At 45.2% G+C, this 26,797-nt stretch overlaps 1 pseudogene; it reads right to left on the bottom strand.

Moving 5' to 3' along the window:
- Positions 1-9,437: 9,437 nt before the first annotated feature.
- On the bottom strand, positions 9,438-15,361 carry LOC106583975 (abnormal spindle-like microcephaly-associated protein homolog; annotated as a pseudogene).
- Between the last annotated feature and the right edge of the window lie 11,436 nt (positions 15,362-26,797).

Below are 26,797 nucleotides of genomic sequence, written 5' to 3'. Positions count from 1 at the left end.
ATGTTTTGTTCAATCAAGTTCATATTTATATCAAAAAACAGCTTTTTACATTAGCATGTGACTAGCATGTGACTAGCATTCCGACCGAACACTGCCGGTGAATTGACTAAATTACTCACGATAAACGTTCACAAAAAACATAACAATTATTTTAAGAATTATAGATACAGAACTCATTCTATGCACTCGATATGTCCGATTTTAAAATAGCTTTTCGGTGAAAGCACATTTTGAAATATTCTAAGTAGATAGCCCGGCATCACAGGGCTAGCTATTTAGACACCCAGCAAGTTTAGCACTCACCAAAGTCAGATTTACTATATGAAAAATGTTATTACCTTTGCTGTTCTTCGTCAGAATGCACTCCCAGGACTTCTACTTCTATAACAAATGTTGGTTTGGTCCCAAATAATCCATTGTTATATCCAAATAGCGGCGTTTTGTTCGTGCGTTCAAGACACTATCCGAAAGGGTAAATAAGGGTGACGAGCATGGCGCATTTCGTGACAAAAAAATTCTAAATATTCCATTACCGTACTTCGAAGCATGTCAACCGCTGTTAAAAATCAATTTTTATGCCATTTTTCTCGTAAAAAAAGCGATAATATTCCGACCGGGAAATCTATTTTTATTACAAAGAGAGTGAAAGTAAAAGCAGCTATCCCCTCATGCACGAGCCTCAGTCTAATGGCCCTCTGATAGAGCACTTGCCAAACGCACTAATGTGTTTCAGCCTGGGGATGGAATTACATCGTTCAGCTTTTTCCCGGCTTCTGAGAGCCCATGGGAGCCGTAGAAAGTGTCACGTCATGCCAGAGATCCCCTGTATTTGTTAGAGATGATCAAGGAGGGAAAGAAATGGTCAGACAGGCCACTTCCTGTAAGGAATCTTCTCAGGTTTTGGCCTGCCAAATGAGTTCTGTTATACTCACAGACACCATTCAAACAGTTTTAGAAACTTTAGGGTGTTTTCTATCCAAAGCCAATAATTATATGCATATTCTAGTTACTGGGCAGGAGTAGTAACCAGATTAAATCGGGTACGTTTTTTATCCGGCCGTGCAAATACTGCCCCCTAGCCCCAACAGGTTAAGATGCGATGGGCTCGTTCAATTTCGAATTCGTGACAGTCTTCAAAGCCTTCTGTGATAATTTTCTGCACACACAAGATTAGTCCACAGCCAGCCTCACTCCCCTCTTTCAGATTAACCAATCTCACCTGCTTCTGTTCTGATGTTCTTCGACACGATACAATATGTCCACCTTTTTCTCGTGATTCTCATTACCCTTCTCCAGACCGGAGAGGGCATCCTCCAATTTCGAAATCTGTCCCTCTGCCCCATCCATCCTCTCTTGTATCGCATCAACTTTTTCCTTTAGCTCGTTTTTATCATACAGAGACATCGGATACAACACTCAAAGTTTTATTCATCTTTCCCATTTGCTCAAATATATCCTTCAGATTTACCTATTTCTCCCGGATTACATGTTTATCCATGTCTTGGTGGGGGGATTCAGTAGGACTTGCTGTTTGTTTGCTAGTCGATGTGGCCTTCTGTGAATACAGTGTGAGCTTGAAGAAGTTTTTAGCATGTCGACATTCCAATAACGGCACTTTATATTAAACTGTACTTCAAATCAATATATACTGCTCAAAAAAATAAAGGGAACACTTAAACAACACATCCTAGATCTGAATGAATACAATAATCTTATTAAATACTTTTTTCTTTACATAGTTGAATGTGCTGACAACAAAATCACACAAAAATGATCAATGGAAATCCAATTTATCAACCCATGGAGGTCTGGATTTGGAGTCACACTCAAAATTAAAGTGGAAAACCACACTACAGGCTGATCCAACTTTGATGTAATGTCCTTAAAACAAGTCAAAATGAGGCTCAGTAGTGTGTGTGGCCTCCACGTGCCTGTATGACCTCCCTACAACGCCTGGGCATGCTCCTGATGAGGTGGCGGATGGTCTCCTGAGGGATCTCCTCCCAGACCTGGACTAAAGCATCCGCCAACTCCTGGACAGTCTGTGGTGCAACGTGGTGTTGGTGGATGGAGCGAGACATGATGTCCCAGATGTGCTCAAATTGGATTCAGGTCTGGGGAACGGGCGGGCCAGTCCATAGCATCAATGCCTTCCTCTTGCAGGAACTGCTGACACACTCCAGCCACAAGAGGTCTAGCATTGTCTTGCATTAGGAGGAACCCAGGGCCAACCGCACCAGCATGTGGTCTCACAAGGGGTCTGAGGATCTCATCTCGGTACCTAATGGCAGTCAGGCTACCTCTGGCGAGCACATGGAGGGCTGTGCGGCCCCCCAAAGAAATGCCACCCCACACCATGACTGACCCACCGCCAAATCGGTCATGCTGGAGGATGTTGCAGGCAGCAGAACGTTCTCCACGGCGTTTCCAGACTCTGTCACGTCTGTCACGTGCTCAGTGTGAACCTGCTTTCATCTGTGAAGAGCACAGGGCGCCAGTGGCGAATTTGGCAATCTTGGTGCTCCATGGCAAATCCCAAACGTCCTGCACGGTGTTGGGCTGTAAGCACAACCCCCACCTGTGGACGTCGGGCCCTCATACCACCCTCATGAAGTCTGTTTCTGACCGTTTGAGCAGACACATGCACATTTGTGGCCTGCTGGAGGTCATTTTGCAGGGCTCTGGCAGTGCTCCTTCTGCTCCTCCTTGCACAAAGGCAGAGGTAGCGGTCCTGCTGCTGGGATGTTGCCCTCCTACGGCCTCCTCCACATCTCCTGATGTACTGGCCTGTCTCCTGGTAGCGCCTCCATACTCTGGACACTACGCTGACAGACACAGCAAACCTTCTTGCCACAGCTCGCATTGATGTGCCATGGATGGATGAGCTGCACTACCTGAGCCACTTGTGTGGGTTGTAGACTCCGTCTCATGCTACCACTAGAGTGAAAGCAACGCCAGCATTCAAAAGTGACCAAAACATCAGCCAGGTAGCATAGGAACTGAGAAGTGGTCTGTGGTCTCCACCTGCAGAACCACTCCTTTATTGGAGGAGTCTTGCTTATTGCCTATAATTTCCACCTGTTGTCTATTCCATTTGAACAACAGCATGTGAAATGTATTGTCAATCAGTGTTGCTTCCTAAGTGGACAGTTTGATTTCACAGAAGTGTGATTGACTTGGAGTTACATTGAGTTGTTTAAGTGTTCCCTTTATTTTTTTGAGCAGTATATTAACACAAAAACGAAAGTGTATCCTGTTGCATTGTTTTGTCACCTTTATTTAACTAGGCAAGTCAGTTAAGAACAAATTCTTATTTTCAATGACTGTCACGGGTGTCGTTGTGTAGAGATGACCAAAACGCAGCGGGAATGTGGATGCTAATCTTTATTAACCTGTTTAGGATAGGGGGCAGTATTGACACGGCTGGATAAAAAAACATACCCGATTTAATCTGGTTACCACTCCTACCCAGTAACTAGAATATGCATATACTTATTACATATGGATAGAAAACACCCTACATTTTCTAAAACTGTTTGAATGGTGTCTGTGAGTATAACAGAACTCAAATGGCAGGTCAAAACCTGAGAGATTCCTTTACAGGAAGTGGCCTGTCTGACCATTTCTTGAACTTCTTTTCCATCTCTATCATTTACTAAGGATCTCTGCTCTAACGTGACACTTCCCACGTCGTCCATAGGCGCTCAGAGCCCGGGAAAAAACATAATGTCGTCATTCCAGCCCCAGGCTGAAACACATTATCGCCTTTCTCAAGTGGCCGATCAAGGGACACGGGCTTATGCGCGTGACCCCGACCGCCCCCGCCTTTGGGATTTTTTCCTCTGTTTGCCGAAAAGGAGATTCCCTGTCGGAATATTATCGCTTTTCTACGAGAAAAATGTCGTAAAAATTGATTTTAAACAGCGGTTGACATGCTTCGAAGTACGGTAATGGAATATTTCGAATTTTATTGTCACGAATTGCGCCATGCTCGTGACACTTCTTTACTATTTCGGATAGTGTCTGGAACGCACGAACAAAACGCCGCTATTCGGATATAACGATGGATTATTTTGGACCAAACCAACATTTGTTATTGAAGTAGCAGTCCGGGGAGTGCATTCTGACGAAGACAACAAAAGGTAATCAAACTTTTATAATAGTAAATATGATTATGGTGAGTGCTAAACTTGCCGGGTGTCTAAATAGCGAGCCCGTGATGCCTGGGCTATGTACTTAGAATATTGCAAAATGTGCTTTCACCAAAAAGCTATTTTAAAATCGGACATATCGAGTGCATAGAAGAGGTCTGTATCTATAATTCTTAAAATAATTGTTATGCTTTTTGTGAACGTTTATCGTGAGTAATTTAGTAAAATGTTAGCGAATTCCCGGAAGTTTGCGGGGGGTATGCTAGTTCTGAACGTCACATGCTAATGTAAAAAGCTGGTTTTTGATATAAATATGAACTTGATTGAACAAAACATGCATGTATTGTATAACATAATGTCCTAGGGTTGTCATCTGATGAAGATCATCAAAGGTGAGTGCTGCATTTAGCTGTCTTCTGGGTTTTGGTGACATTATATGCTGGCTTGAAAAATAGGTGTCTGATTATTTCTGGCTTGGTACTCTGCTGACATAATCTAATGTTTTGCTTTCGTTGTAAAGCCTTTTTGAAATCGGACAGTGTGGTTAGATTAACGAGAGTCTTGTCTTTAAATGGCTGTAAAATAGTCATATGTTTGAGAAATTGAAGTAATAGGATTTTTAAGGTTTTGAAAATCGCGCCACAGGCTGGCAGTGGCTGTTACGTAGGTGGGACGAATTCGTCCCGCCTAGCCTAGAGAGGTTAAATAAAGAGAACACGAAAAAAACAACAAAACAAAGAACGGCAGACGACAGTTTTACAGGCTATAATCACAGCAGTGCAAAATACAACTACCCACAAAAACCCCAGGTGAAAACAAGCTCCTAATATATGACTCCCAATCAGAAACAACGACGTACAGCTGTTCCTGATCGGGAGCCACACAGACAACAAAGAAATAGACAAACCAGAAAACCATAGAAAACCAGAACATACACTAAAACACCGGAATACATAAACCAAACACCCCATTCCTTCTACACACACAACCCGAACCATATGAAACAAATACCCTTCTGCCACGTCCTGACCAAACTACAATACAAATACTAACTCTACTGGTCAGGACGTGACAATGACAGCCTAGGAACAGTCGGTTAACTGCCTGTTCAGGGGCAAAACGACAGATTTGTACCTTGTCAGCTCGGGGATTCGACCTTGCAACCTTTCGGTTACTAGTCCAACGCTCTAACCACTAGGCTACCCTGCCACCCCATTTCAATATTTACATGTGGGTTTTAGGAGCTCTCTAAAGTCCTACCATCTTTTTCGGTGGTCCCACGTGACTCAAATGACCAGTATTTTAAGTCTTAACCATCATAAATTACACTCAACGCCTCAGTGGCGATTTTAGCATGTAAATCTTGGTGCGACAAACTAGTGGCATGCCAGCAAAGCCACTACACTACACAACAAAACACTAAACCATACATTCATTGCACTATAACAGTGACGAACGGTTCCCACAAACTGTTAGGGCCTACTTAACCCTTTCACACGTACCATCACACAGGTGTGATCGTTCTACAGTGGTCCCTGAAGCATACCATCACAGCCCGTGTGATTAGAACGCTCATTTAGAACGGCCAGTTTCGAATGATGCAACAATCAGCATTTGAGCTGGCCACACTTTTTTCAGAAACTATTTACACAAATACAGTCCTTACAAAGTTATGTCCAGAATGTGAACAGTTTATTTTTGGATGCAATGTTCAGATATTCACAGAAGTATCTATAGCATAACACAATCATCCTAACCGGAAAAATGTAGACTACATTTGTCCTAGCGCTAACTGAGGAAAGATTGACGCAACACAAGCGGTCATATTTTCTAACTCTCGACTGACATAAACTACACTATGAATTAGCTAATAGCAATTACTATGTATAATTAATCACATCACGGGTGAGCTCACCGTTGATCAAAATAATTGAGTAAAACACTTTCTAGAAATCGAAAGTAATCCGACGATTAGTTTCAGTGCGCAGCCATGCTTTTTTACCTCACAGAAACCAAAGATAATAAGAGAAGACAAGATTAGTTTGGTCTGTTTATAGTATGCATGTTGAAGGGGTGTGTTGTCTACCACCGTTCACATCCCACATTCATTTCCTGAAGTTCTCAAAAAATGTGTGAACCCTTACTCACCTCATTTTGTTATAGCATCTTTGGTCCAACAGACGATCAAGTGAAACCCAGAATTCATTGTATGTCAACAAACATGATTCCACACATAGCTGGAATTAGCTTAAGTCATCATAATCAGTACAACCTTCAAAACATTATTTTACACACATACTATGTACCCATTACAATCTATGCAAAAATCGGAATGCATGATTTATCACCGGTAATTGAAAAACGTGAATAAAATAGTAAATATATCAATAATACCACACAAAACATTTTCTGATAGTGATTTATTGATACAAATGGCGCGTGCAGGCAGTCAATCACGGTAACCTCTCACTCCCACTCTGAGCCATTCTGTCACAAAATCCTTCGTTGTGTTGCAGGGAAGACCAAAATGCAGCGGAGTTGTGGATACTCATATTTTAATTAACAAAAAAAGAGTAACGCATCCACTTGACAAAACAATAAATGATACCCACAACACTAAACAGTTTTGCAGGCTCACCAACGCAGTGCAAAAACAACTACCCACAAAACCAAGTGACAAACATACTCCTACATATATGACTCCCAATCAGGAACAACGATCCCCAGCTGTTCCTGATCAGGAGTCACAAGACCAACACAGAACAATCACACACACACAAGACTGCCACGTCCTGACCCCAAAACTACTACAACAGCTCCATCTGCTGGTCAGGACGTGACAGTACCCCCCCCTCAAGGTGCAGACCCCGGAATGCACCTAACAACAAAAAAAACACCAACAAACCAAATCCCCAACAAAACCCATAAACAATAACCCCTAAACAACAAGGGAGGGAAGGGAGGGTGGCTGCCGTCAACGACGGCACTGTGCTACACCCTCCCTCCCCAATCCACCTATCCTGGAGGTGGCTCAGGTGCAGGACGTGGACCTTTCGCCACCCTCGGCGTCGCCCACTTCGGTGGCGCCGATAGCTGCGCCAGGCAGACGGACCCCTCGGGCTGGGCCGGAGGACAGGAGGGCCCCTCGGGCTGGGCCGGGGGACAGGAGGGCCCCTCGGGCTGGGCCGGGGGACAGGAGGGCCCCTCGGGCTGGGCCGGGGGACAGGAGGGCCCCTCGGGCTGGGCCGGGGGACAGGAGGGCCCCTCGGGCTGGGCCGGAGGGCCCCTCGGGCTGGGCCGGAGGGCCCCTCGGGCTGGGCCGGAGGGCAGGAGGGCCACTCCGGCAGTTCAGCGCAGTCTGGCCACTCCGGCGTTCAGCGCAGTCTGGCCACTCCGCAGTTCACGCAGTCTGGCCACTCCGGCAGTTCAGCGCAGTCTGGCCGCTCCGGCGACTGTTGACTGGCGGGCAGCTCCGGCGACTGTTGACTGGCGGGCAGCTCCGGCGACTGTTGACTGGCGGGCAGCTCCGGCGACTGTTGACTGGCGGGCAGCTCCGGCGACTGTTGACTGGCGGGCAGCTCCGGCGACTGTTGACTGGCGGGCAGCTCCGGCGACTGTTGACTGGCGAGGCTGGGCTGACGCACTAGACTCCTGATGCGTGGGGCTGGTACTGGACGTGCCAGCCTGGAGACACGCACCTCCATGCTAGTGCGTCTAGCGGGAAACACCGGACCGAAAGGGCGCACTGGCGGTCTTGAGCGCAGGGTTGGCATCACCCCTTCCGGCTCGATGCCTACTTCGCCCTGGCACATGCGGGGCGCTGGTACCTTGCCTACCGGCCTGAAAATCCCAGGCCTCACCACAGCCCCAACCCCAAAGCACGGGACCTGTCCAGTCTGCCCTACAAGGGTACGGGGAGCTGGCCTGGGGCTGTAATCTCGCCCCACCAAATAGCCCTTGTGCCCCCCCCTAAAAAATTATTGGGGCTGCCTCTCGGGTTCTACCTGCCTCCCAGGCAGGTTGTCACAGTGGACCCGCAACTGCTCCCATGTCCAGTCAATCCTCTCCGTCAACACCTCCAGTGACCAGGAATCCATCACCTCCCGAGCGCGCTACTTCCAACATTCCTCCCTCACTTGCCTCTGTCCTCTTCTCCGCTGCTTGGTCCTTTGGTGGTGGGTAGTTCTGTCACAAAATCCTTTGTTGTGTTGCAGGGAAGACCAAAATGCAGCGGAGTTGTGGATACTCATATTTTAATTAACAAAAAAAGAGTAAAGCATCCACTTGACAAAACAATAAATGATACCCACAACACTAAACAGTTTTGCAGGCTCACCAACGCAGTGCAAAAACAACTACCCACAAAACCAAGTGACAAACATACTCCTACATATATGACTCCCAATCAGGAACAACGATCCCCAGCTGTTCCTGATCAGGAGTCACAAGACCAACACAGAACAATCACACACACACAAGACTGCCACGTCCTGACCCCAAAACTACTACAACAGCTCCATCTGCTGGTCAGGACGTGACACATTCAGTGTTGTTGTTTATGTATGTAGCTAATGAGCTAAGCTGTAGCATTAGCAATGTCTTTCAAAAGGAGACAACTCAGAAATGTAGAAATTCTGGAGATTAAAATAAAATTCTGACAATGAGTCTGAAAGTCAGGAATCAGATTCTGACAGTGACAGAGGACCCCTTGTCTGAGGACCCCTTGTCCACTGACAAAGTCCCAGTTCCCTTTCAAGATGCTGGTGGTGATGGAGGCAGACCGACAGGAGTTCTGTAAGGCTGCCAGCCATTTCACCCCTCCTGGCCCTGCTGTTTGTGTTGATGAGTCCCATTTCCATCTGAGGCAGAGTGCTTCAAGTTGTTTCTGACAGAGGAGTTGGTGGGAGACATAGCAGAGACCAATCGCTATGCCTTGGAGCTATAGGAGAAGAGAGAGCCAGGAGTGGGGGGGACAACCACAATTAGTGAAATGTATACATTCCTGGTGACAGTCCTTCTCATGGGGATAGTAAAGAAGAACTCCCTAAGAGAATACTGGAGCACAGATCCTATGTTTGCAACTCCCTTCTTTGCCACCCTTTTTTCCCAAGACTGCTTTCTAGTTCTGCTGCTATGACTGCATTTCATCAACAACGCTACTGCCATCCTAAATGACCCATTATACAAAATAAGAAATGTTAACAATTGGCAGTAAAGTGCCATGACAAACGAGACATCCATGTCCTCTCCACTGTCCATACAGCAACCATGTTGGCCACAGGGAAGTTAGACCACCTGACGGGAGAGAGAAACAAACCAGACAGAGAAACATCAAACCAGACTGCGTGCTTGACTATAACCTCAAAATGGGGGCAGTGGATAAGGCTGACATAATAAACAGCTTTGTGGAATGCACTGAGAAAACGACCAAGTGGTATAAGATATTTTTCAATTTTTCCAGGGTAGCTTCAAAATACAACCTGCCAATACTTCTGACGCATTTAGCATTGTTTTACAGAGCTAATAGAAGAATGTAACTAGCTACATAAGCACGATTGAATATAACACCATAAAAGGTGAGTAACATGAGTAACGTTACCTCGCGTGTCCACGGTTATAAGGAATATACACAGATATATTGTGCTCCATACACACAGTGAGCTACAGTAGAAACGGTATAACACGACACACAAACTATTATACGTAATAAGACACTTACTTTGATAGAAACGCAGTCTGGATTTGAAGATGGGTGTCTGTAGTGACGCCTCTAGCACTGAGACGTAGTGCCACTTGGGAGTCATAAGGCCAGGGTAGCTTCAAAATACAACACATGCTAATACTTCCCTGGCGCAATTAGCATTGTTTTCCAGAGCTAATAGATGAATGTAGCTAGCTACCTAAGCATTGAGTATAACACCATAAATGTTATGAAATGAGTAACGTTACATCGCGTGTCTGCGGTTATAAGGAATATACACAAAAACATTATGCTACAGTAGAAACGACATAACACGACACATACTATTATAACGTAATAAGGCACTTACTTTGATTGAAACGCACACATTTCCAAAGTTATTATTGGTAACGAAAACAACTTTGATTGCGATGCAGGCAACAGACGTAAAATATGGACACGTGTATGCAGGACAGCAGATGAGCAAATGTCTGCAGACTTGAACTGTTAGCGATATTTGGAACTCACGCATGAAAGGGTTAAAGCTGTCCCAAAAGCAGAGATTTATTTTCAGCACCATGGAGGGAATCCTTACTACTGCTACACCTGGCTATCAGCAGAGCCTTGTCTGGCAGCAAAACAGTTCATTCAGCCTCATTTTCTGCATTTTTAAAAACATGGCTGACTTGCTTAACTTCTATGGGCTAGGTGGGACGTTAGCGTCCCACTCTATTCAACAGCCAGTGGAATCGCATGGCGCAAAATACCTCAAATGCAATCATTTCAATATTTCAAACATATGACTATTTTACACCATTTGAAAGATAAGACTCTCGTTAATCTAACCACATTATCCGGTTTCAAAAAGGCTTTACAGCGAAAGCAAAACATTAGATTATGTTAGGAGAGTACATAGACATAAATAACCACACAGCCATTTTTCAAGCAAGCATATATGTCACAAAAACCTAAAACACAGCTAAATGCAGCACTAAATGCAGACCACTGACAAACTGAGTTACTATACTTTGCCCAGAGACAGGAGACGCCCCAATCCGCTTTCTGGCGGCTTTAGAGAGCCAATGGAAGCCTTAGAAAATGCAACATAACCCCACGGATACTGTAGTTTCGATAGACAAGCAAAAGGAGAACTACAAAATCGCAGACAGGCCACTTCCTACTTGGAATATTGTCAGGTTTTTGCCTGCCATATGAGTTCTGGTGTACTCAGACACCATTCAAACAGTTTTAGAAACTTTAGAGTGTTTTCTATCCAAATCTACTAATACTATGCATATTCTCGTTTCTGGGCAAGAGTTGTAACCAGTTTAAATCGGGTACGTTTTTTATCCGGCCGTGAAAATACTGCCCCCTAGCCCTGACAGGTTAAACAAATGTGGTTTCTACTGACAATTGAGATGTACAAACTATGGCATATGGGAACAATGAGTGGATTATAGGCAATCCGAGTCAGGACGGATGCAGTCAATATAACTATTGTTCAGCACTTTTGAAATGTACAGCGACAGAATTCAGAACAAGGGCGTTCTTACAGTATTACACCAAGTCAGAACAGTAGGATAATTAAAGAGGGCATATAAGCAGACAATATTTAATGATTACATTTCTCTAAAACAGGCTATAGGCTACATGTACACCACCAAGTTAGAACAGTAGGCTAAGTTATGAGGGGGAAAGAGACCAACTTATTAGGGTGAGGCACATGGGCTACTAACAGCTTACTACACAACATACACTTAGTATTACTTTCTTGGCTACAGTATACATATCTCCCTGGCACATTACATCATACATGCAGCAGCATACAATACAGTTTCGAACTCACCTTGTTGTGCTGTGCTCACTTGGAATTCTGAGTTGGATGACCGTTCAAAATGATTTCCAAGTTGAAGCTAGTTTTTTTCCGAGTTCCCAGTTGTCTTTAACTCACTGAAGTCGGAGATTTCCCAGTTCTGAGTTTCCAGTAGTTTTGAATGCGGCAGAAATCATGCTGGATTGACATCATGGCCAATGTACTCAAATTTTACCAATTGGATATCACGAAATTGGGGAGAAAAACAGGGTAAATAAATAGAAAAGGATAAACATTCACATGCAACACCATGTACCAGAAGTTACGATCTTGTCTCATCGCTGCAACTCCCGTAAGGACTCGACGAAGGTCGAGAGCCAAGCCACACTGCTTCTTGACATACTGCTCGCTTAACCCGGAAGCCAGCCACAACAATGTGTCAGAGGAAACACTGTGAAATGACGACGGAAGTCAGCTTGCAGGCGCCTGGCCCTGAGTCGCTAGAGCATGATGAGACAAGGAAATCACGGCCGGCCAAACCCTCCCCTAACCCGGACGACGCTGGGCCAATTGTGCACCATCCCATGGGTCTCCCAGAGTAGGCTGGCTGTGACACAGCCTGGATCAAACCCGAGGCTGCAGTCGTGCCTCAACACTCAATGTAAAATTTGCGATTTCCAACTTGTGTAATGTTTATGTCCAATGGCTGATGAGCACCTATATGTTTAATCTATAATTTCTCTTCATATGACAAGGATTGAAAAGGATTTGCCAGTAGATTGTCGACTTGATTTGTTATTGATGACTTCTTGTCTAGCTTGCCTTGATCAGTCCAATCAAAGCTGCGGTAGATATAATGTGATTTGACATCATTTTATCTGTGGCCAATGACCTTGAGCCTTCTTGGATGGGCACTTCTAATGTAAGTCTATGGCAGCACCCAAGGGGCTTGAATTTTCGAGCTCTACCCATAGATTTTCCAGTGATGTAGTGTCCCCTGAGTGACAGAACACTGAGCCAATCACGGCACAACTAGAGACCACAGAAGCACTGAGCTAGGCTGAAACACATGCATTTTGGAGCTCAAGAAAGCAAAAAAGAGACCTGTTTCGCTTTGGCTCCCCCTCCTGTCCAGCTCAGGCGTTCGGTGTTGCCGAACCTACTGCTGGCAAAAGCCCGTCACTCATCAACCCCTGACTTGTCTCGTCATCATTACACACACACACACACACACACACACACCACCTGGTTCTAATCCCCACTCTATCACTGTATATATATATATATATGCATTGCAAATGTTACTTGTTTTTCTGAGAGGAATCTCTCCTACTATTTCCTGAGCACTTTATATTTTGCACTTTGGGTTCGCCCTGTGCCTTTTTGTTTATGAAGATATATTTTGAGCACAACAGCGTTTGGGTTTCATCCCGCTTTGATCTATGGTGCTTAAATAAACTCAGTAGTTCTAAACCTGCGACTGCCTCCTGCCTACTCCTCTATACACCAGTGACAGCGGCTTTATTAACTCTGCCCCCACCTGCTCTGAATGACTCGTCGCCACTGGACCCCGTAGCCCTTTACACTTGTACCCATATACAGGTTGAAAACGGCAAATTTGGACACTAATAAGTGCCTAAATTGGAACGCAGTAGCTGTACAGTTGCATGCTATAAATAACGTCAGAGCTCAGGTTCTGCGCTTCACAGCGATGTATGGGTTTTGACTGACAGCCATTCTGAACTTGGGCACTGCATGCAACAAGCATCCGTTCCGCTAATTGGGCAACTTTTACACATTTGTTGTCTGAGTGAGGGAAATGCTGTAAATTAAGAGGACCTGAGGTGTTGTTAAAGATGAGACCCTGAGCATTGTAATAAATACCGCTTTGATGCCATACAAGCAAGCAAAACACCCGTTCACGTTTCCATTTCATAAAACGTATGTTATATACAGTGTCAATATTTTCCATCGCTAAGTTTGATGTACAGTTACAAGATGACATGGTGTCATACTCCGGGTTGTTCTGAACAGAATGAGCCTGTTTGTCTATTGTGAAGAAAATCTTACGTAGAACACGCACCTGAAGGCACTCATGAATCCTTTCTATGCGCATCAAAATTACGATACATTTACATTTACATTTAAGTCATTTAGCAGACGCTCTTATCCAGAGCGTCTTACAAATTGGTGCATTCACCTTATAATATCCAGTGGAACAACCACTTTACAATAGTGCATCTAAATCTTTTAAGGGGGGGTTAGAAGGATTACTTTATCCTATCCCAGGTATTCCTTAAAGAGGTGGGGTTTCAGGTGTCTCCGGAAGGTGGTGATTGACTCCGCTGTCCTGGCGTCGTGAGGGAGCTGAATTGACTTGTGAAAGCCTAACACTAAGATCGTATTTTATTTTGGACCGTATTGAGCTAGTCATGTTGGCATTAGATAAGCTTTCAAATAAAGCCCATCTGACCCGGATTGCGTAAACAAACAAAACTAGGTGTGCTTGCTCTAGTTCATCAAAGGCAAAGCTACGAGAGCTCAAAAATGAACTTATTTTGGTCATAAAAGTGCATTGAACTGTATATGAACTTATGAATATGTATATGACTTCTGTATATATATACACTTTGGAGAAGTGTGTGGCCAATTGGAAACACCAGTTAGTCATCTCACTCAAACCCTGGTCATTTTTTATCTTATGTTACATGATAAAAAATATTCCTGGAAAATGTGAGGTAGGTGCACCTACCCCACATTTTCCAGGAATATTCTTATCATGTTACTGAATGTATCCAGAGTATTTTCAGATTTTGTTATCAACAAATGTGGCGAAAAGTAAATGTAAAATGCACATAAAATCAACAGTGTTTGGATTCAGTCTTGTTTCAGGTGAACTGCTGTGTCCTCGACTGTTGTCTAATAATTTTCCCGTAATCTCCAAACTGTTTTCTTGCTTCACGAGTCACATCTTTTTCATGTTATTACCAATGTTTTGTTTTAGTTGTATAAAAAGCTTTTCCAAAATAAGGTAAATATACTGATCATGATGTTGTTTGTTGTAGTAGTAGTGCCATACTAGAGCCCTGCTCTGATCCTGCAGCAAGATGACCAGGAGAAAGCAGGCCTTAGTGAAGATGCTGCCTCCCTTGTCAGCCACCTTGTCTCCTGCCTTCTTCCTGTAGATCTGCAGCAGATCCAGCAGCGTGTCCACAGAGTTCTCTACCTCATACACCGCCTTGATTGTCTTGTTATACTGGTGGAGGGGGTGGGGGACACTCTTAGGGAAGGAAGGTAGCCACGAAGGCAGAGAATGTTCATGTTCAGTAAGAATTGCTATGAAAAAAACATTTGACATTCTGAACAGGGCAATACATATCACATAAAGTGAAAGTAATAAGAATTTAAAAATTACCAGGATGTGATTGATATGGGCCTGGGCACAACACAGTGGCTGTATGAAAGCACTGCAGGAGTGTGGGGTGGAGGACCCACCTTGGAGAGGTTGATGAGGACCTGGATGGCGTAGGTAATGACCCCCATACAGGGGATGCTCCGGTTGCAGCTGCAGATGAGCGCCGAAGATGACCAGCATGGCTCCGCTCGTCACCAGACGCTCACAACACTCTGGGGACAGCCAGTATGCGCACACGCACACAATCCTTCTACTGCCAATCAGTCTCCCTAACACAGAGTTCATCATATCAGTAGTACAATAGCACCATCCAGTGTACTACTCTGGCTCACATAACTTGCTGCAACCATTCATATAGTAAAGAGAAACATTTTAAGTACACCAAGTGTACAAAACATTAGGAACACCTTCCTATATTGAGTTGCACCACTTTTGCCTTCGTCGGGGTGTCACTCTACAAGGTGACAAAAGCATTCCACAGGGATGTTGGTCCATGGGGTGGTGTGGTCTGCCCAACGCATCACGGGAGCAAACTACCTGCCATCCAGGATACCTACAGCACCCAATGTCACAGGAAGGCCAAAAAGATCATCAAGGACAACAACCACCCGAGCCACTGCCTGTTCACCCCGCTATCATCCAGAAGGAGAGGTCAGTACAGATGCATCAAAGCTGGGACCGAGAGACTGAAAAACAACTTCTATCTCAAGGCCATCAGACTGTTAAATAGACATCCCCGGTTACGTACAGTGGGGGAAAAAAGTATTTGATCCCCTGCTGATTTTGTACGTTTGCCCACTGATAAAGAAAGGATCAGTCTATAATTTTAATGGTAGGTTTATTTGAACAGTGAGAGACAGAATAACAACAAAAAAATCCAGAAAAACGCATGTCAAAAATGTTATAAATTGATTAGCATTTTAATGAGGGAAATAAGTATTTGACCCCCTCTCAATCAGAAAGATTTCTAGCTCCCAGGTGTCTTTTATACAGGTAACGAGCTGAGATTAGGAGCACACTCTTAAAGGGAGTCCTCCTAACCGCAGCTTGTTACCTGTAAAAAAGACACCTGTCCACAGAAACAATCAATCAATCAGATTGCAAACTCTCCACCATGGCCAAGACCAAAGAGCTCTCCAAGGATGTCAGGGACAAGATTGTAGACCTACACAAGGCTGGAATGGGCTACAAGACCATCGCCAAGCAGCTTGGTGAGAAAGTGACAACATTTGGTGCGATTATTCGCAAATGGAAGAAACACAAAAGAACTGTCAATATCCCTCGGCCTGGGGCTCCATGCAAGATCTCACCTCGTGGAGCTGCAATGATCATGACAACGGTGAGGAATCAGCCCAGAACTACACGGGAGTATCTTGTCAATGATCTCAAGGCAGCTGGGACCATAGTCACCAAGAAAACAATTGGTAAGACACTACGCCGTGAAGGTCTGAAATCCTGCTGCGCCCGCAAGGTCCCCCTGCTCAAGAATACATATACATGCCCGTCTGAAGTTTGCCAATGAACATCTGAAGGATTCAGAGGACAACTGGTGAAAGTGTTGTGGTCAGATGAGACCAAAATGGAGCTCTTTGGCATCAACTCGACTCGCCGTGTTTGGAGGAGGAGGAATGCTGCCTATGACCCCAACAACACCATCTCCACCGTCAAACATGGAGGTGGAAACATTATGCTTTGGGGGTGTTTTTCTGCTAAGGGGACAGGACAACTTCACCGCATCATTTGACGGGGCCATGTACTGTCAAATCTTGGGTGAGAACCTCCTTCCCTCAGCCAGGGCATTGAAAATGGGTCGTGGATGGGTATTCCAGCATGGCAATGACCCAAAACACATGGCCAAGGCAACAAAGGAGTGGCTCAAGAAGAAGCACATTAAGGTCCTGGTGTGGCCTAGCCAGTCTCCAGACCTTAATCCCATAGAAAATCTGTGGAGGGAGCTGAAGGTTCGAGTTGCCAAACGTCAGCCTCGAAACCTTAATGACTTGGAGAAGATCTGCCAAGAGGAGTGGGACAAAATCCCTCCTGAAATGTATGGAAACTTGGTGGCCAACTACAAGAAATGTCTGACCTCTGTGATTGCCAACAAGGGTTTTGCCACCAAGTACTAAGTCATGTTTTGCAGAGGGATCAAATACTTATTTCCCTCATTAAAATGCAAATCCTTTTATAACATTTTTGACGTGTTTTTCTGGATTTTTTTGTTGTTATTCTGTCTCTCACTGTTCAAATAAACCTACCATTAAAATTATAGACTGATCATTTGTTTGTAAGTGGGCAAACGTACAAAATCAGCAGGGGATCAAATACTTTTTTCCACCGTAACCTGCACATTAGAGGCTGCTGCCCTTGAAACATATTATTGAAATCACTGGCCACTTTAATAATGGAACACTAGTCACTTTAATAATGTTTACACATTTTTGTTTTACTCATCTCATATGTATATACTGCATTCTATTCTACTGTATTTTAGTCTATGCCACTCTGACATTGCTCATCCTAATATTTATATATTCAATAATTCCATTATTTTACTTTTAGGTTTGTGTTTATTGTTGTGAATTGTTAGATATTACTTCACTGTTGGAGCTAGAAACACAAGCATTTTGCTTCACCCTGTAACGCTTTCGTTTGGAGAAGTAGCGGAGTCAGGCGCAGGACACAGGGAATAAGTGCAAAGAAACGTGTTTACTCAAAAACCACAATCAAAAATTATCCCACAGCAAAATAACAGGGTTGGGAGAAACACCTCCAACAACCACTAAACATGAACAATCACGGACAAGACAGAAAGGGAAGCCAGAGGGTTAAATAAGGAACATAATCAGGGAATTGAAAACAGGTGTGTATAATTAAGACATAACAAAACGAACAGGAAAACATAGATCGGTGGTGACTAGTAAGCCGGTGACGTCGACCGCCGCCCGAACAAGGAGAGGGGCCGACTTCGGCGGAAGTCGTGACAGTACCCCTCCTTGACGAGCCGCGCGCCGACACCGGCCTCGGGGACAACCCGGAGGACGGGGCGCAGGGCGATCCGGGCGGAAGCGGTGAAACTCCTGGATTAACGATGGGTCCAGGATGTCCTCCGCCGGTACCCAGCATCGCTCCTCCGGGCTGTACCCCTCCCACTCCACAAGGTACTGAAGGCCACTCGCCCGACGTCTGCAGTCCATAATGGTTCGTACTGTGTACGCCGGGGCCCCCTCGATGTCCAGAGGGGGCAGAGGAACCTCCCGCACCTCAGACTGCTGGAGCGGACCAGCCACCACCGGCCTGAGGAAAGACACATGGAACGAGGGGTTAATATGATAATCAGGGGGGAGTTGTAACCTATAACAAACCTCATTCAGTCTCCTCAGGTCTTTGAATGGCCCCACAAACCGCGGACCCAGCTTCCGGCAGGGCAGGTGAAGGGGCAGGTTTCGGGTCGAGAGCCAGACCCGATCCCCCGGTGCATAAACCGGGGCCTCACTGCGGTGGCTGTCGGCACTCGTCTTTTGCCGCCTGATGGCTCATTGTAGTCGTACATGGGCAGCGTTCCATGTCTCCTCCGAGTGCCGAAAACATTCATCCACCACAGGAGCCTCGATCTGGCTCTGATGCCATGGTGCCAGGACCGGCTGATAACCCAGCACACACTGAAAAGGGGTAAGATTAGTAGAAAAGTGGAGGAGAGAGTTTTGGGCCATCTCCGCCCAGGGGATAAACGACGCCCACTCCCCCGGCCGGTCCTGGCAATAGGACCGCAGAAACCTACCCACCTCTTGGTTGACTCTTTTCACCTGCCCGTTGCTCTCGGGGTGGAAACCTGAGGTAAGGCTGACCGAGACCCCCAGGCGTTCCATAAACGCCCTCCAGACTCTAGATGTAAATTGGGGACCCCGATCAGACACTATGTCCTCAGGCACCCCGTTGTGCCGGAATACATGGGTGAACAGGGCCTCCACAGTTTGTAGAGCCGTAGGGAGACCGGGCAAAGGAAGGAGACGGCAGGACTTAGAAAACCGATCCACAACGACCAGGATTGTGGTGTTACCCCGTGACGGGGGAAGATCCGTCACGAAATCCACCAATAGGTGTGACCACGGTCGTTGCGGAACAGGAAGGGGTTGTAATTTCCCTCTGGGCAGATGTCTAGGTGCCTTGCACTGTGCGCATACCGAACAGGAGGAGACATAAACCCTCACGTCCTTAGCTAACGTGGGCCACTAGTACTTCCCCACAAGGCAGCGCACCGTCCGACCGATACCAGGATGACCAGAGGAGGGTGATTTGTGGGCCCAACAGATCAAACAATCGCGGACATCAAACGGAACGTACACGCACCCAACGGGACACCGGGGGGGAGTGGGCTCTGCACGTGACGCCCATTCGATGTCTGCGTCCACCTCCCATACCACCGGTGCCACCAGGGAAGAAGCTGGAATTATGGGAGTGGGCTCCGTGGACCGCTCCTCTGTATCATACAGCCGGGACAGTGCATCTGCCTTCACATTCTGGGAACCTGGTTTGTAGGAGAGGGTAAAAACAAAGCGTGTGAAAAACATGGCCCACCTTGCCTGGCGAGGGTTCAGTCTCCTCGCTGCCCGAATGTACTCCAGATTTCGGTGGTCAGTCCAAATGAGTAAAGGGTGTCTAGCCCCCTCAAGCCAATGTCTCCACGCCTTCAGAGCCCCGACAACAGCCAACAACTCCCTATCCCCCACATCATAGTTTCGCTCCGCTGGACTGAGCTTCTTCGAAAAGAAAGCACAGGGGCGGAGTTTTGGTGGCTTACCCGAGCGCTGAGATAGCACAGCCCCTATTCCAGCCTCGGACGTGTCCATCTCAACTATGAACGCTAAGGAGGGATCAGGATGCGCTAGCACCGGAGCCGTGGTAAACAGAGCCTTCAGGTGACCAAAAGCCCTGTCCGCCTCAGCCGACCACTGCAGTCGCACCGGTCCCCCCTTCAGCAAGGAGGTAATGGGAGCCGCCACCTGCCCAAAACCCCGGATAAACCTCTGGTAGTAGTTGGCAAACCCTAAAAACCACTGCACCTCCTTTACCGTGGTTGGAGTCAGCCAGTTACGCACGGCTGAAATGCGGTCATTCTCCATCTCCACCCCTGACGCGGAAAAACGGTACCCTAGGAAGGAGACGGACTGTTGAAAGAACAGACATTTCTCCGCCTTGACGTAAAGGTCATACTCCGACAGTCGACCAAGCACCATGCGTACAAGGGACACATGCTCAGCGCGGGTAGTGGAGTATATTATTATGTCATCTATATACACCACTACACCCCGCCCGTGCAGGTCCCTGAAGATCTCATCCACAAAGGATTGGAAGACGGATGGAGTATTCATTAACCCATATGGCATGACGAGGTACTCATAGTGCCCAGAAGTGGTGCTAAATGCAGTCTTCCACTCATCCCCTCCCAAGATACGCACCAGGTTGTACGCGCTCCTGAGGTCCAATTTTGTGAAGAAGCGCGCCCCGTGCAATGACTCTGTTTACTAGCGATGAGAGGCAGCGGGTAACTGTATTTTACCATAATCTGGTTCAAACCTCGATAGTCAATGCACGGGCGTAAACCTCCATCCTTCTTCTTCACAAAAAAGAAACTCGAGGAGACAGGTGAAGTGGAGGGCCGAATGTATCCTTGTCCCAGGGATTCGGTGACATATGTCTCCATAGCCGCCATCTCCTCCTGTGACAGAGGATACACATGACTCCTGGGAAGTGCAGCGCCCACCCGGAGATTTATCGCACAATCCCCCGGTCGATGGGGTGGTAATTGAGTCGCCTTCTTTTTACAGAAGGCGATTGCCAAATCGGCATATTCGGGGGGAATGTGCATGGTGGAAACCTGGTTTGGACTTTCCACCGTAGTGGCACCTAAGGAAACACCTACACACCTCCCTGAACATTGACAGGACCATCCCTTGAGAGCCCTCTGTTGCCACGAAATAATAGGATCATGAGAAGCCAACCAGGGAAGACCCAACACAACGGGAAACGCAGGCGAGTCGATCAGAAAGAGACTAATTCTCTCCTCATGACTCCATTAAAATGGTCCGTGATTCTGTAACGCTTTCGTTTGGAGAAGTAGTGGAGTCAGGCGCAGGACACAGGGAATAAGTGCAAACAAACGTGTTTTCTCAAAAACCACAATCAAAAATCCTCCCACAGCAATATAACAGGGTTGGGAGAAACACCGCCAACAACCACTAAACATGAACAATCACGGACAAGACAGAAAGGGAAGCCAGAGGGTTAAATAAGGGTAAAATAAGGAACATAATCAGGGAATTGAAAACAGGTGTGTATAATTAAGACAAAACAAAACGAACAGGGAAACATAGATCGGTGGTGACTAGTAAGCCGGTGACGTCGACCGCCGAACGAACAAGGAGAGGGGCCGACTTCGGCGGAAGTCGTGACACACCCGCAATACCATCTGCTAAACATGGGTATGTGACCAATAAAATTTGATTTGAGGACAAAACAAAGACAGTGTTTCAACGAGTGTTTCAACGAGATTCGTTGTTTCTGAGACCACATTATAGAAGAGAAGTGACAGTTGGCCTCAGACAACAAAACACACTGACCCAAGGTCAGTTGACTTCATCCATCCCAATAGGAACAGTACTTTATCTATCATCTTAACTGATCCTAGATCAGCAGTTAAAGGTACAGTTGAAGTCAGAAAGGTTAAATACACCTTAGCCAAATACATTTAAACTCCGTTTTTCACAATTCATGGCATCTCCTTCCAGACTCACATTAAGAATCTCCAATCCAAAATTAAATCTAGAATCGGCTTCCTATTTCGCAACAAAGCCTCCTTCACGATGTCATTTACAAAATAGCCTCCAACACTCTACTCAGCAAATTGGATGTAGTCTATCACAGTGCCATCCGTTTTGTCACCAAAGCCCCATATACTACCCACCACTGCGACCTGTATGCTCTTGTTGGCTGGTCCTCACTACATATTCGTCGGCAAACCCACTGGCTCCAGGTCATCTTTAAGTCTTTGCAAGGTAAAGCCCTGCCTTATCTCAGCTCACTGGTCACCATAGCAACACCCACCCGTAGCACACGCTCCAGCAGGTATATTTCACTGGTCATCCCCAAAGCCTACACCCCCTTTAGCCGCCTTTTTCTTGCAGTTCTCTGCTGCCAATGACTGGAATGAATTTCAAAAATCACTGAAGCTGGAGACTTATATCGTCCTCTCTAACTTTCAGCATCAACTGTCAGAGCAGCTTACCGATCACTGTACCTGTACACAGCCCATTTGTAAATAGCGCACCCAACTACCTCATCCCCATATTGTTATTTTTTTTTTGCTCTTTTGCATCCCAGTATCTCTACTTGCACATCATCTGCACATCTATCACACCAGTGTTAATGCTAAATTGTAATTATTTCACCACTTTGGTCTATTTATTGCCTTACCTCCCTAATCTTACTATATTTGCACACACTGTACATGGATTCTTCTATTGTGTTATTGACTGTGCGTTTGCTTATCCCATGTGTAACTCTGTGTTGTTTTTTGTCGCACTGCTTTGCTTTATATTGGCCAGGTCGCAGTTGTAAATGAGAACTTGTTCTCAACTGGCCTACCTGGTTAAATAAAGGTGAAATAAAAAATTTAATTAAAAAAACAGTCGCGTCAAACAGCGTAGCCAGAATAACAGCAAAGTAGGTTTGCGTTTGTTTGCATTTGTTTTGCGTTTGTTTAAGCTGTTTTCTTGTGACATTTATTTGGATACATCCATAACAGTGAACTAATGATGCACAATTACACCTGGCATAGAAAATGTGTTCTCTCGTCAGGACACTGTTATTCAGAGCAGAGGAGCTAGCCAACAACACAGCTAACACAATCACTTCAAACTGAAGCTGGAAAGACAGCCAACTAACTGCATTTCTATTGACATTTCTTTATATATATCCATAAAAATGATGCCAGCTGATTCATGATTTCGACGGCTGAGAAAAGCTGCTTGCCTGTCTCGTCCAGACTGCTGACACGTTCATTACTATGGGACAGCTGGAGATCTTAAATATTGAAACAATGTTGCAAATATCCGCGAGACAGACAGCAAGGTTTATAGAAATCTCCGCTGTTGAAAACTAAATGTTAGTTTAAAAGAAACGTGAGATAATGTCTAGATGATTTTTATAGTGAAGTTTATAAAATGCCTGGTTGGGCTGATGAGACAGTGGATTGCACAGTTAGATGGAACAGAGTAAATAGGCATTTTAGCTGTTGGTAACTTGTGGAATAGATACTAGCTGGAATACGGTTTTAACCAATCAGCATTTAGTTTCCCAAAGATCTGAAGCTTCACCTTTCTCGCCAGCTCCAATTTCGCTCAATTCATGAGCTCAGGGCATGCCCGGCCCAGCATGCATTTGTAGGCCATTTGCTGCTATAGCCCTTTGCTTTAGCTACTGTCATTGAGTTAGCTAAATATTTTCATAAAGAAATGTAACCTTTATTTAACTAGTCAAGTCAGGTGCAAAATCAAGGTGACTTACAAAAATGAGGAACAAGAGCAAGAGAGGGAGTGCTGTGATGTAGTGTCCACAACTAAAGAATAATTCTGGAATCTGAAAGGACACCTATCCCGAAAGCATGATGGTGTACTTACGACACTGATTAAAAATATAAATGCAACATATAAAGTGTTGGTCCCATGTTTCACGAGCTGAAATAAAAGATCCCAGAAATGTTCCATACACACAAAAAGCTTATTTCTTAAAAATTTTACACACACATTTGTTTACATCCTTTTAGTGAGCTTTTCTACTTTTCCAAGATAATCCATCCACCTGACAGGTGTGGCATATCAATAAGATTAAACAGCATGATCATTACACAGGTGCACTCTGTGCTGGGGACAGTAAAAGGCTACTCTAAAATGTGCAGTTTTGTCAAACAATGCCACAGATGTCTTATGTTTTGAAGGAGCATGCAATTGGCATGCTGACTGCAGGAATGTCCCTCAGAGCTGTTGCCAGAGAATTGAATGTTAATTTCTCTAGCATAAACTGCCTCCAATGTTGTTTTAGAGAATTTGGCAGTACGTCCAACCACAGACCAAGTGTATGGCGTCGCATTGGTGAGCGGTTTGCTGATGTCAAAGTGCCCCATTGTGTTAGGGTATTGGCAGGCATAAGCTACGAACAACGAACACAAAGGAATTTTATAAAATGGCAATTTGAATGCACAGAGATAAAGTGACGAGATCCGGAGGGCCATTGTTGTGTCAGTCATCTGCCGCCATCACCTCATGTTTCAGCAGGATAATGCACGGCCCCATGTTGCAAGGATCTGTACACAATTCCTAGAAGTTGAAAATGTCCCACTTCTTCCATGGCCTGCATTCTCACCAGACATGTCACCCATTGAGCATGTTTGGGATGCTCTGGAGCTCAGTGTACGACAGCGTATTCCAGTTCCCGCCAATATCCAGTAACTTCGCAAAGCAATTGAACAGGAGTGGGACAACATTCCACAGGCCACAATCGACAGCCTGATCAACTCTATGTGAAGGAGATCTGTGTTTCTGCATGAGGCAAATGGTGGTCACACCAGATACTGACTGGTTTTCTGATCCACGCCCCTACCTTTTTGTAAGGTATATGGGACCAACAGATGTATATCTGTATTCCCAGTCATGTGAAATCCATAGATTAGGGCCTAATGAATTTATTTAAATTGACTGATTTCCTTATGAACTGTACCTAATAAAATATTTGAAACCGTTGCATGTTGCGTTTACATTTTTGTTCAGTATATCTGCACATGCTAACAGAAAAGAATGAGGTGGGTAGCTAGCTAAGTGTGTCATTGTTACACAGTATTTCTAAATAAAAAATCAGATATCTTAAAAGTTTAGTTCATTTTCGTTCTATTATCTATATACAGTAATAGGCTATCATTGTTTTTTGCCCAATAGGCCTGACATACTTCCTCATTCAATGAGCTTTCTGTTTTGATAGGGTTATTTTCCCTAAAAACCTTTAGACCTAACTATAGAAACATTTAAAAACAATTCTGCATCCCTGCCCAGACTGGTAAGGGTGGCCCAAATGGTGTTTAGCATCCCCAGTGGCTCTGCAAGCATGTAGAGGGTATTCTCTGCTGCTGGCCTGCTCTACAGGCACCATCGCATGAAGCCACAGTCTCCGACCAAACTCGTTTTCCTCAATGTATTAAAAGGCACTGAGCCTAATAAGGCATTTTTCATTTCATTTAATTCTAAATAAGGCACAGCCTACTGTATATGCACAATTTATAGACTATAATGATTTAATACAAAATGTTTAAATGCTGAGCACTATTATGTCCCTGCCAGCCTCGCTAATGCTTCACAATTTATTTATATGGACTTCAAATAATAGGTTAATAATATAGCCTAAATAATTCAGACTACACCTTATGGCTCTTCACCCATTTTGAGTGTTTATATGCTGTTTAATACAACATGTAGCCTATTTGAAATGATGAGTTGGAACGTATACGGCGAGGGTCAGAAAGCAGGTGCAGAAGTTGAGTTTAACTAACACTGCTCCTCTGGGCTTCCCTCGATGTCCAGGGGTGGCGGTGGGGTGTCATGGGGGACAACATCAGCCAGGGGACCAGGAACCACCGGCGTGAGGTGGGAAACATGAAAAGAGGGTGAGATCCGGTAGTCAGTGGGTAGTTGTAAACAGTATGTTACCTCATTGACCCTCCGGAGGACATTGAACAGCCCCACAAACCGGGGGCTCAGCTTCCGGCGGAGCGGGAGGTTCCTGCTGTCTGGAAGAGAGTTGAATCTTGTGAGGTGTTATTCTGTAACATACACGCCAGGAGTCAGAAAGCAGATGCAGAAGGTGAGTTTAAAACGGTACAGATACAATTATATTAGCACAGCTGAAAGCTGTAGTGCTGATTAAAAAAGCAATACAACTGGCCTTCTTTAGACGAGTTGAGTATCTGGAGCATCAGCATTTGTGTGTTCGATTACAGGCTCAAAATGGCCAGAAACAAATAACTTTCTTTTGAAACTCGTCAGTCTATTCTTGTTCTGAGAAATGAAGGCTCTTCCATGCGAGAAATTGCCAAGAAACTGAAGATCTGGTACACCGCTGTGTACTACTCCCTTCACAGAAAAGAGCAAACTGGCTCTAACCAGAATTGAAAGAGTGGGAGGCCCCGGTGCACAACTGAGCAAGAGGACAAGTACATTAGTACCTAGTTTGAGAAACAGACGCCTCACAAGTCCTCAACTGGCAGCTTAATTAAATAGTACCCGCAAAACATCAGTCTCAACGTCAACAGTGAAGACGCAACTCTGGGATGCTGGCCTTCTATGCAGAGTTCCTCTGTCCAGTGTCTGTGTTCGGATACAGCTTCAGGACAAAGTTCGACAGTATTAGTAAAAATGTGATCGATACATGTGGATGATCTTGTTCCTGTAGTGTTTGTAAACACCCTGGTAGGTTGATTAATAACCTGAACCAGATTACAGGCACTGGTTACAGTAAGAAGCTTCCTTTTGAGCGGACAGCTTGATGAAAACCGGTCAATATTCAGGTCCCCAGGGAAGTAGACCTCTCTGTTTACATCACATACACTATCAAGCATTTCACACATATTATTTAGATACTGACAGTTGGGAATGGGAACCAGGTGTGCGTAATGAGACAAGGCAGTCCGGGGTTGG

This window comes from Salmo salar, chromosome ssa23 (assembly GCF_905237065.1).
Source record: "Salmo salar chromosome ssa23, Ssal_v3.1, whole genome shotgun sequence".
Taxonomy (NCBI): domain Eukaryota; kingdom Metazoa; phylum Chordata; class Actinopteri; order Salmoniformes; family Salmonidae; genus Salmo; species Salmo salar.
This window is presented reverse-complemented; position numbering and strand designations above follow the sequence as displayed.